The following is a 12755-nucleotide window of genomic DNA, read 5'->3' as shown; positions in this document are numbered from 1 at the left end:
GTTCTGGACTCTGGAGAGCTAAGTGGTCTGAAGGTTCCTTTTAATATGTTAACTAGAGAATAGATTAGGCGAGCCAGACAGTATTATGTGACCTCAGTGGAATTCATCACATAATTAGGAATCATTTGCATCACCTGCATGTATCTGTAGATGGGCCTGGTGCAAATGATTGGAGTCCATATATATATGTGCTGGGAGACAGACAAGCGTCACACCCCCAAACCTTGGCTTGCAGGTGGCACCCAAAGAACACAACTCTGTGGATTAGATGATGAGTCCATTCAAATGGAAATTTTCTGCTATCAAACAGGCAAACCCCAAGCAAACCTTCCTTGGTACTTCAATGTGGGGGTGAGAACTGGAATATCTGGTATTCTATGTAAATCCTGGGTCTGCCATTCAGTTTTTTATTTGCTTAATAAATTATTAATCATCAACATATGTGATTATTATTAATAATATTTACTAGGGATGAGCTGGATACTCGTTACAAAACAAGTATCCATTACAGATACAGAAGTATGAAATGAGTACATCTCTAAATTCAGGTTTAAAGAAAATGCTCTTTATGTATTCACTCTTCACGCTCTGTGATTGGCCAGTCACACACAGCCTCAGTCCTCACAAAGCATCAGTCACAGAGGAGCTCAGTCTTGCCGTTTGTCACAATGCTTCGACTTAATTAGGTTTTCTTCATCTCGCCTCTATTTTAATTTATATCTAAAGTTACTTGGTAAACTTGTTACTTAACATGCATGATGCACGGTGCTGTGCAGGCACTCAAAAACTCAATTGGGGTAGCATTTTTTCCTTGAAATGTGTTTTTATCCAGTCATCAGGAAACAGGCATGCTACCCACAATGTATTTTGTTCATTTTCAATTAGGAGTACACAGACAGTGGTAACAGTAACCTGCATTGACTGACCACATTAGGTAGACTTGCAGAGAAGCACAAGAGTGGCATCAAGCATTCTGAATGTATAGCTGACATAAGCGGGCTAAAATATTACACTCCCTGCAATACATTCCAGTATCTTAAACTTGTTTCATAACGGACATGGTGCATTTCACGAGAAAGAGGGCACGACTGTGCATCAGTCATTGACGTTATTTTTTTTTTTGACTGCTTTTTTCAGCTGATTTTAGGTGATATAAAGTCAGTTGGAAAAACTGCTTGTAGGACTGAACGTGGTGCTGTTGAGAAAAATACTGTCAACAAAGGTGACAGATTATTTGCCATGTTTGCATGAATCACCAACTTCACACAGATCATTAAAAATAATTCAAGTAATTAAAGAATAAAATCTCCATTATAGCAACTTCTGATCAATACATGACAATTTCAGACTTAAAACTGTACGGATTTAAGCCCCGCCAAGTTAAACTACACCCACTTTCCGGTTTATGCCCCGTTCACTCCAAGTACAGATATAAACAATATAGATGAGTGAACTCTTCAATTTCTGCAGAGGCCTACTTTTTATTATTTTATTCAATTTATTTTTGCATTCTTTACGTTTTGAAATTTCATTTCCATTTTCTCGGGCTCCACGGTTTAGCTTGTTGTGCTTTGTATCTTAGGATGCATGATTGTAAATAATACTAAAGAAATAAGTTTGATTTCTGCCCTGCAGGATATTCTGCGTCGTCGGCCTACAGAGTAGATTTATGCAGATAATAACAACGTCTTGCTTTACCTTGAAAAGTAGCCAATGTACGTATACTGGCATTGTAAAATGCAAATAGGCTGCCACTGCGAATCACAACCCTCGTTTATTTACATTTCTGCAGTAAAATAGCAAGTTTCATTGGATTTGCAACTAGCATGTTAACCAAAACAGTCTGACTCACTTGAAGAAAAATAAGCCTTATGTTAATACACTGCAGGCCACCCCTTTCGAGGCATCAATAATGAATGAGCCTTTGCTTCTGAACCTCACTCACGGGTCAAGGGTTGATGTATGGGAGCCCAGAGGAGACATATAGGACACATTAGGCTCAGTTTGGGGCTTTACAAGTGGGGAGGGTGAATGATGGCTGAGACTGTTGACAAAGACTGTGAGAAATTCTCAACCACAGATGCTGTAAATTCATATAAAAAAAAACATATTAAGGTATTTGCTCTTGAAATTATTTCATGCAGTGTTTGACGTAATAACTTATCAAGCTCTTTTGTATGGATTTCCTGTTAAATAGTGGTGGCTTTGCATAGCATAGACCAATTAATCCAACTTGACTTGCTTCCCCCTTAGAGTGCCAATGCAATTAATGGGATTGTGGCTAAAGCTAGTGGGATACCACTGGGAGAGTGTCTGAAATACATTTGTTTACACTTCAAATCCCAAAGAACCAGAGGGATGTTAAAAATCACTTTGAGGTGGACAAAAGGGAAACTTTGTTCTTTTCTTGTTGATATTAGAAATTGGGAGCTGTAGTATTTCACTAAAGCGAGTACAGTAATCCCTCGTCACATTGTGGTTTTAATTTCGTGATTTCACGATTATTCCAAAATATATTAATGGATAATTTGTTTTATTGCCCATTATTAGTGAAAAAAAAATCTAAACTATTGAAACTTATATGCCTAAGTGAATCCTCCTATCAATAGTAGTTGACTTTATATTTGACTTTTCCCAATTTGTATAAAATGAATATAAAATAATCATATTTTGAACAATATATTACATGCATTGGTGTTCCTCTGGGATCAGTTTGACGCAACGCTGTTTTAGCTGTTTTTGACCAAGGATTTTCATTGTTAAATCTGATTTTTTAAGATTTTGTCTCTGTCTGGGGCACCGCTAATGGCGATCCTTACAAATAAACAGATTTCATTTGCAACTTTTGCCACCTCAGCTAAATCAGAATCAGAGTGGCTTTTACTCGTCACTTACACGAGAAAAAAACTGCAACATAGGCAAAAATAAGCACACTTTAAAACATAAGAATTTGAAGAAGAAATATTATTATTGTTTTTAAAAAAAATCTTACTAAAGTCATGACTTGGCGAATGTAGTACAAGTATTTCAGTGAAGATACGATTAATTATAGCAAGTCACACAAAGGCTTTTATACGCCACATGCTGTTTTATCCTTTAACTGGATGATATCCTAATTCTACAGCAACAAAACATGATCTCCTCTAAACTCCATCCCACAAAAGGCCACTGCCCTTAGAATTGCAAAGCAGCTCCAAAGTGCTTCACAAATCCACAGACAAAAAGCCAAAAAAGAACTGAGTGGACAATTTAGAGCCAGTTGCTTTTAAAAGGTCTTGCAGCCCACACGGCATCAGTTGGCAATGACACGCGGGTCGGAATTGCGCACCAGTTTGGTCACCCGGAGCAATCACTGCAGTGGTCCATGTGCTCTTGTGAGGATAATAGTACAAAACAGAACATCACTTCAAAAAAGAAGCTGGTACAATTTAGTCATGGAAATCTGTCAACAACACACGCCATTGCAGAAGCAGGAGCTGGTGTTCCAGTTGGTTACACAAAATAATGTGTTGACTTTCAACACATTGGTGGGAACAGGTGTAAACCCAGGAAAGGATAAATGTTATACAGGGTCAGGCAAAATGTAGGTTAAATAAAAGACAAATAAAGTAAAGAAACAAAAAAAGTGTTTTTATTTCCGAAAAGTACATATAATGCCATTCTGTTTTATTATGTTTTCAAAATTAAATCAATTCTGGCATTGCAAGGTTGGCCAGTTGATTTTCATTTCATGCAGCAGCATTTAGCCTCACATGACCACTAAGAATCCCAAGAAGCAACGATACACTCTGAAGGCCCAACACATCAGTTAAGAGCAGCACATAACAACCGTGTTGTGTTGCACTCCAGTGTTCCTCCTTCACTCCTGTGATTCAGCTCATCTAATTAAACACAACATTAAGATATGACTACAGGACTTCAAGCTCCTCAATTATGTGATGCAAAGTGCAGAGAATAATAATTAAACCTACAATCAGCGGTGTCTACGTCTCGTTGTAAATTAGAGGCTGATTGCCAAGTTCAAGCCTGTCATGGCCGAACTTAATTATTGTCAAGGAGGTGTTGTGTTAAATATGGCCTCACAAATTACACGAAGAAACTCGAATGACAAATAGAGAGCAGTAAAGGCTTTTGAAAAAGCTTCAAATTTGTATTTAACAATTTTGAGACTTGCAATCTTCACCAAAATGCTAGGGGGCAATGTTTTCCCGAGAGTGGGTAACCAAAAGTCTTGTTGATTAGCTATTTAGCTTCCTGTGTAATAGCAGCAGAGGTGTGGTCTCGAATTGAGACTCAAATCAGACTCAATTTTGATGACTTTGGACTCTAATTCATAATATCATCAAAGACTTGCACCTCAACTTGGACTTTGACATCAGTGACTCGAGAGAATTGACTCAAACTTTATTGTGATGACTTAAAATTACTTGAGATTTAGAGTGTTTGTGCTGTAGGGTTAGGCGATTTCACCGATCTTGGGATATATATATATATCTTTATTTTGTTTCCAAATAAAGTATTGCAGCTACTGTCGGTATTGTAAGCACTCCTTCCATTTTTGATGACCAATACCGGCCAATGACTAAATGACAGATTTCCCAGAGCAACTTGGTATTGATCCTCCTGTGATCATGTGGAAGGGAAGATAGCGAACCGCCCAGTTGGTCCTGATGCTGCATCATCATCAGTAGCTAAATGTGCTAACAGTGTCAAAGTGCTTTGAGTGCCTTGGAGGTGGAAAAGCACTATACTAGTGAAAGACCATTCATCATCTTATCAAATGAGCACTTCTGCCTGTGATTTTAATGAGTTATGAGTTAAATATTTTATTCTGAAGTATTTCCATCTTAAAGGTCCTGCTTATTTTTAGGTATAGAAATCTTAATTTAGGAAATCTTAAATTTCTTACCACGTAAAATTCACTTGCTGCACGGACAGATAATTTTTCTCAAAATCTAGTCTTTTTATCTCATAGTTGGCCAGCCCTTTTTTGCAGTGTGGGCACGCGGGTGTATCGGTGGACCTTTGTATGGGTCACAAAGGCAGTGAGAGGCTATCTGGGTGCAGGGAAACCAGCCTTGGCGTAGGTCATGCTTTGAGAATACCATTTTAACACAACAGCTCCTCTGTTGTGCTCATCTGCGGTGAGATCATACGGTATAAATAATAAATACAATTGCTGTTATAACAAGTAGCGGCTGTGTGTTGGTTGATTAAGTGTTAAGTTTATTAAGAAGGTAAGAAAATACATTTTGTTATTCCATTCATTCATTCATTTTCTACCGCTTTTTCCTCACAAGGGTCGCGGGGGTGCTGGAGCCTATCCCAGATGTCTTCGGGCGAGAGGCGGGGTCCACCCGGGACTGGTCGCCAGCCAATCACAGGGCACATATAGACAAACAACCATTCACACTCACATTCATACCTATCGACAATTTGGAGTCGCCAATTAACCTAGCATGTTTTTGGAATGTGGGAGGAAACCGGAGTACCCGGAGAAAACCCACGCATGCACGGGTAGAACATGCAAACTCCACACAGAGATGGCCGAGGGTGGAATTGAACCCTGGTCTCCTAGCTGTGAAGTCTGCGTGCTAACCACGAGACCGCCGTGCCGCCCTTTTGATATTCCAGGTTTTAGTAAATATTACGAAAGATATGCATAACGGTCTGACACAGTAAGAAAACTACATCTTGTTCTTGTAATGAGGTTGCTGTAGTGTGTGAGTGACGGGAAAAAAAGCTCTGATTTGCTAGGGGAGAAATCCTTTGTCACCCTGTGTTCTGACATTCCAGAGTCTCATTGGAAAAACAAAATCGCCCAACACAACACAAGCTCTCCACATTGTACATGTAGGGGTTATATGAGCCATTCTTCATCGCCGTCACTGCTCCAACATGGCTAACTATTCCTGCTGTGTGGACAGCAGCAGAATACTAAAAACAAAGCCAGTCAGGCAGCCAAGCGGTGACAGCCTCCTTCACTCCTCTACCCTCCCGGGGGGGGGGGGGGGACGCCGCACACCACCTCGGCAAACATGCAGGAAGAAGGAGCTCAGACTTGGACTGTATTCATTGATACCGCTTCAAATGGGTGGAATTACAAGATCAATAGTGTGATTTGCAAAGGCCTTGGAGCTGCAGCCTGTTGTTGGCAAGCCTTTGAATCAAACTAAACCCAGGAGACACAGGAGGTAGATATTATTAGATAGATATGATTTCCTTAGAAAGAAAAGTCTGATAAAGACAGGTCATCTTATATTGGCTAGGTAAACATTTATACAACGCAAGCTCCATCTTCTGCCCAAGTGAGTCACCTATTTTCTTCCTGTCACACACACCACCCACGTGAAAAGGAATTATGATGCTAAAATGCCAATTTGTTTATTATATACAGAAAACATGGCCTTCTGTGACCACAGTCATTTGTTAACAAGCATATAGTATTAACCACAGCACTGACAGAACCAATGTTGTAATAGCTTCAAGAAGAATCACTCTGCCAGCATGAAAACCATGGACAATTGAATTGTTAACAACAGTATGTCTAACATAAAAAATAAAAAAAACTGATTTTTTTTATTTTGCTCATCATTCACAATCCTTATCTGAAACATGAACACATATTTATTTCCGTTTTCTGTGCATTATAACATGAGAAAATTAGTTAATTTGAGTTAGCTTACAATGCTGTCATTGGGATACACCTATTTCGACTATGAAGCCCTCTAAAAAAAAACTCAAACAACATTGCATTGTTTGATATACCTGCTCTAACCATGCATTAACACGTACAGTGATTATAACATGTAATGGTGTATTTTAATGATTTAAAACACTACCGCCGCACATTGATACACATACTTATGCTAGTTCTGTCAACAACAACAGCAGTGACAACACTTACAATGTCCGCTCTCCTTCGGATGGCTGTGTCTTCCAGCAAAAGACGTGTGCTCCAGTCCTCATGTAAAAAATGTTGATGGCAAACGAGCATTTTGTTGAGTCTTTGTAGCGAAATTGAGAGCTAAGTATCCACTCTTCCATCTGTGAGTGGTCAGCAAGATGTTAGCTAGCTAGTATCAATATGCAGAGGAAAGAATTTTCGGTAGTGTTCTAAATCATCTAAATACGGCAAGATATTGCAACTATTACATGTTATCATCACTGTATGTGTGATCACAGCATAGCAGAGTTTTAGTTTTAAAGTTAGAGTTGTAATTTTAGAGGGCTTCATAGTCTAAATAGGTGTATCCCAATGGCAGCATTGTAAGATAGCAGAAATTAACTCATATTCTCGAGTTATAATGCACGGAAAAAAGGGAAAGAAATATGTGTTCATGTTTCACATAAGGACTGTGAATGAGGGGCAAAAACTTGCAATTCCCCTTTTAAGGGGATTCTTCTTATAGTGTTAATTAAAAAACATCAGTAGATTGCCTCCAGCCACAGCTGGTAATGCCAGTGTTTTTTAACATGGAGCTAATTACGACTCCTACCGTTATTAGCTTTCTAAACCATACACCTGGCAACTTAATGTAGTAAATTCTATAGTTAATTGGATTCATGGTAGAATGCTAAATTAATTATTTTTAATGTTGACTTCACACATTTAATCTTATTATTAATTTTTTGTTTTTTTGTTTTTTCAGTTTTAATGCTATCCACAACCCAGTTAAGTTCTGGTACCTTCTACAAATGGCGAGTAATTGATGAAAAAAACATGCTTGGTTAATTGGCGACTCCAAATTGTCCATAGGTATGAATGTGAGTGTGAATGGTTGTTTGTCTATATGTGCCCTGTGATTGGCTGGCGACCAGTCCAGGGTGTACCCCGTCTCTTGCCTGAAGACAGCTGGGATAGGCTCCAGAACCCCCATAAAAATGAATGATTGCTGTATGGATTATTATTGTGCTGTATGTGTACTGTGTATGTATGTAAGTGGTTAGTAAGACTTATTTTAATTTTTTTTCTTACGTTACATAACGTGCATACTGCAATATATTGAGAGGGCTGTACTGAAAGGGGTGAAACTGATCATATCTATTTATTTATCTCTACTGTACAGGCTGAACTCAAAACTGAAAACGGCTAAATGAAACAATATGGAGAGCAGTGAAGGATTCAAGCGTATTCAAACTCAGGTTCCTTTGCTGTGAAATGAATTGCATAAACGGACCTCACTTAATTTCATTTAAAGACCTTTATAGATTTTGCAGTGCAACCTACCTCCGTGTTCTCAGTGTGTGGCTGTCGTCAAGCAGATGCTGTAATAATTGTACATTTGATCAAAGGTACTTAAGAATTGTCAGATCAAAACACATAGATGTTCAGACTAGTCTGCACCCTTAATCACCGAGTAGTTGTATTTCTGTATGTTACATTTGGGTGAGCGCCAACATTACAAGCACTAGTGACCACCACTTCTGCTTCATAACACACCTTATACATTGTTGAGATCCGTTTTGACAATTTAGCGACATTGTCATCAACGCCTCGCCTTCCTGGGGAAAACGCTGAACGTGCATGGGTATCCAAAAGGTGACTCAGAGGCCATCTGTGCAATGTGGCTAATTGCAGAAATAAAATAAACAAACAAACAAAAGCGTAAAAATACAGTGAATGGGCATGATTTCAAAAGAAATTTGATATATAATAAATATTGCATTATAATGATATTATCTACTGACAGAACAAAGCTCTACACACATCAAAGGCTACAAGCGCAAGCATTTTGGTGACAGAGGCGAGGAAATACTGCCTCTGAGCGGGACCCCTCAAACAGAACATTAATGTAGTTTTAATGTCTTCTTGTTTGAAATACTCCTTTCCATGTTTCCATGTCCTTAGGGAAGTGAAGAGGGGATACTAAAATCCACGTTAGCATGCATTTAAAGGCAAGGTCCACTAGTTGAATACGGTCAGGCCCCCGCAGCACGACGTGAACAATCAATGTCTCCAGTATCTCGGCCATCCTAATCTCTGTCGTCCGGGTCAGCTCTGGTATCTGTAATAGATCTTAAGGGATTAAGGGCTCCCTTCTGGGGGCACTTCCCTTCTCTGAAGACCAGCGTGGCGCCGCTAGTCATGCTGATCCAGGTCGCCTGGACATTAGCACGACGGGACGAAGCAACAATGCGACTGAGGAGTAGAGTTGGGGATCAAGAAATGATAAAAAAATAGGTGAAGAGCTGCAAAGGACACGACAGAGCAAAGAGATGATGGACAAATATGGCGGGTGAAGAGCACACGTCAGAGAAGGTAGGATGCAGGAGGAGAGATGAACCGAGGAGAGGATAAGCGGCCGGCCGGGGGAAAGCCGAGAGCCCATGTAATTTCTGATTTCTCTAATCCTTCTGGCATTTATACTTTCAGCTGACAGATAATGAAAATGAAAAATGAAATGAAAAAGTTGCACTCACTCACTGACTGGTCACAGGATTTTCTTTGTATTTTCTTTTTTTTTTTCTCGATGCTTTATTGGAAATGTCAGCAAAAAGATAGATACTGTCGATAGATAGATCTTACAGAGCGGTAACAGAGGCGGAACAGCTCCTGTGTGTAAGGGAATGTCATAACACTGGGTCAGGCATGTTTAAAGGAAACTTTATTCATTAACGCGTTAACTTTGACAGCCCTGGTTAAAATGTATCGTAAAACTGGTTAAAAAGCGATGGTTAAAAAGTGAGACATCTTCACCAAAATCGTTTCGGTGAGTGAGTACTCACTAGAAGAGTGAGTACTCCTCTGATTATTAGACAATCTCTGTGAGACAATCTCACAAGCTAGCACGAGCTAGCTCATAAACAAGCTGCGTTTGTTCAAAAATGTTTAAGAATTGTGAAACTTTGTGAGTATACTTTGTGAGTAACTTTGTAAAAAAGCACGTTAAAAGGGCTCTTATGAAAGGTTCCTGTCAAATTAAGTGTTGAATGCTAAGGGACACTCAAAGTAATTTGTTGTGGGAACACAATTAAAAACAATAAAAAATGACACAATGTACTTGTTTCATACTCATATTTAAAAAAAAAAATGCATTATCCGTAATGGACAGTCATTTATAATGAGTCCCTCATCACTAGTAAATATGCTGTTTTGCCTAAAACACATTATTTTTACATATTTACATTATTAAAAAACTCAATCGAAGAGTGAGTACTCCTCTAGTTATTACACGATCTTTGACAGTTTTTCTTCTCTCTGTGAAGCACAAGCTAGCACAAGCTAGCTCATAAACAAGCTGCATTTTTTGAAAAATTTTTAAGAATTGTGAAACTTTGTGAGTATCTTTGTAAGAAAAGCACTTTAAAAGGGCTCTTATGAAAGGCTCCTGTCAAATTAAGTGTCGAATGCTACGGGATACTCAAAGTAATTTGTTGTGGGAACACAATTAAAAACAATAAAAAATGACAAAATGTACTTGTTTCATACTCATATTTGAAAAAAAATGCATTATGGATTGACAGTAACGAGTCCCCTGTCACTAGTAAATATTCTGTTTTGCCTAAAACACATTGTTTTTACATATTTACATTATTTAAAAAATCAATTGAAGAGTGAGTACTCCTCTGGTTATTACACAATCTTTGACGTTTTTTTCTTCTCTCTGTGAAGCACAAGCTAGCACATGCTAGCTCATAAACAAGCTGCGTTTGTTCAAAAATGTTTAAGAATTGTGAAACTTTGTGAGTATCTTTGTAAAAAAGCACTTTAAAAGGGCTCTTATGAAAGGTTCCTGTCAAATTAAGTGTTGAATGCTACGGGATACTCAAAGTAATTTGTTGTGGGAACACAATAAAAGATATGACTATCAAATGAAGGGCAATTATCTACCCATCAGACATCACCCTACCTTATAGGATGTCATTTGATTAAGGCCGCTGAAACTCAACATTCAGCAAAAACTGGTGGCTACTTCTTGAATTAGTGATTTTAGCGGCACACAGATGAAAAAAATGGCCGACATAGACAAATGACTAGCTAGTGTTTAGCTGTTTGTTTTTCAGGTGCCACAGTCCACTCAGTCTTTGTTGTATGGAGAGACGCCATTGTACTTTTTTTTTTTTAAATAGCAATCATACACTGATGCTAACAGGAATAAAGCACGTTTGTCACAGAATCCAGGCAGGGGAGAGTGAAATGGATTAGTCTGAGTCTTATTTTCCCCTTTGCTGGCCATATTTCACTGCAGCTCTCGTGTGAACTTTCAAGGCAAAGCTTTGCACATCACGCATAAAAACACATATGGTGTCGTACTAAAGTTACAAAGCAGGAGGCGGAAAAAACAACTTAGTGTCAGATGCTAATCTAGTTCAGGTGTTCATAGGAGTGGGGTGGTACCAACAAACATTTACATATTTATTCTAATTAGCCCAAAGTCAAGCACCCAAAATGCAAAAAATGGGATCACATTAACACATCGACGGAAGGTGAAAGCTAAAAAATATCAATGGAAAGTATAATGTAAATGTGATTATTATTTTAAGTATTACTAATAGTTCTTACACATTACAACAAAGTACTAGAATAGATTACCATATTGAGCACACACTAACATCAAACTAATCATACTAAAAGTATGATTTAAAGCTGCAACAATTATTGAATTGATAATTAATCAACTATCCAATTAATCAGCAACAAGTTTGTATCCCATTGATTGAATTTTTAATAATGTAAATATGTAAAAATAATGTGTTTTAGGCAAACCAGCATATTCACTAGTGATGAGGGACTCGTTATAAACGACTGTCCATTACGGATAATGCATTTTTGTCAAATATGAGTATGAAACAAGTACATTTCGTCATTATCATTATTCAAAGAAAATGCTCATTATGTGTTCACTCTTTATGTACGTGATGAGCCAGTCACACACAGCGACCGCCTCTCTCGAGACGGCGGCACTCCCCAAGAATTCACCCAGACCACTTTACCGAGTGAGAGCCCAACCATAAATCCTCAATGAGAGGGTGAGTCAATTTCTATTAAAAAATGTACCATATTTACATTTTCAAAACCCTTACTTTATGTTACAAAAGCATTTCAACATTTGTTTTCATTTACAAAGATAAACTACACTGTTAATCCCCCCTCTCATCCAGGTGAAACTTGGGAGAGTCCAATCAAGGTGATGACATGCATCTGGCCTCAAAGAAAGAACGTGATGACAAATTAGAAACAAAACCAATAAACTCTATATGAAAAAACAACTAACTAAAGTGGCAGTTAACAACTTAATTGGAAAACAAATGTAATATAACTAAAGTACTAACCAGAATGTGTGTGTGTAAATAACTATTTACGAAAAAAACTATTTAGAAAAAATGACATGGGTGAAATGGGTGAAGGCGGGACATACACATGATCAGTGAGGGAGGATTGACAGCTCCCTCACAAGTGGACTGCAACGGCTTTATCTAACTTTGCATGTACTTTAAAATGTCAGCCGCATGGTTCAGGTGTCGGTGTGGAACTTGTACATGTAACACTGTATGTACATGTATTTGTGGAAACGTGATTTGAAAATATTATTGAAATATCCCTGTTATCCTATATTATTTTTTTAAATGTATTAGGACGCATAGAGGACCCCAGTAAATAAAAAAAAAAATACTTGGTACTCTGTGCAGTTGAGAAATAAATGAGGAAATGGTGAGGTTTGTTGTAGTTTTTCAAACAATTCAGAGAGACTGGTAGAACAAAAGAGAACAAAAAAATATAAGGCCTTGACAAAATGTCCATAAGATCTTTC

This window comes from Doryrhamphus excisus, linkage group LG18, assembly GCF_037039965.1.
Source record: "Doryrhamphus excisus strain RoL-2023G ecotype Guam linkage group LG18, RoL_Dexc_Guam_v1.1, whole genome shotgun sequence".
In the NCBI taxonomy this organism is placed as follows: domain Eukaryota; kingdom Metazoa; phylum Chordata; class Actinopteri; order Syngnathiformes; family Syngnathidae; genus Doryrhamphus; species Doryrhamphus excisus.
This window is presented reverse-complemented; position numbering follows the sequence as displayed.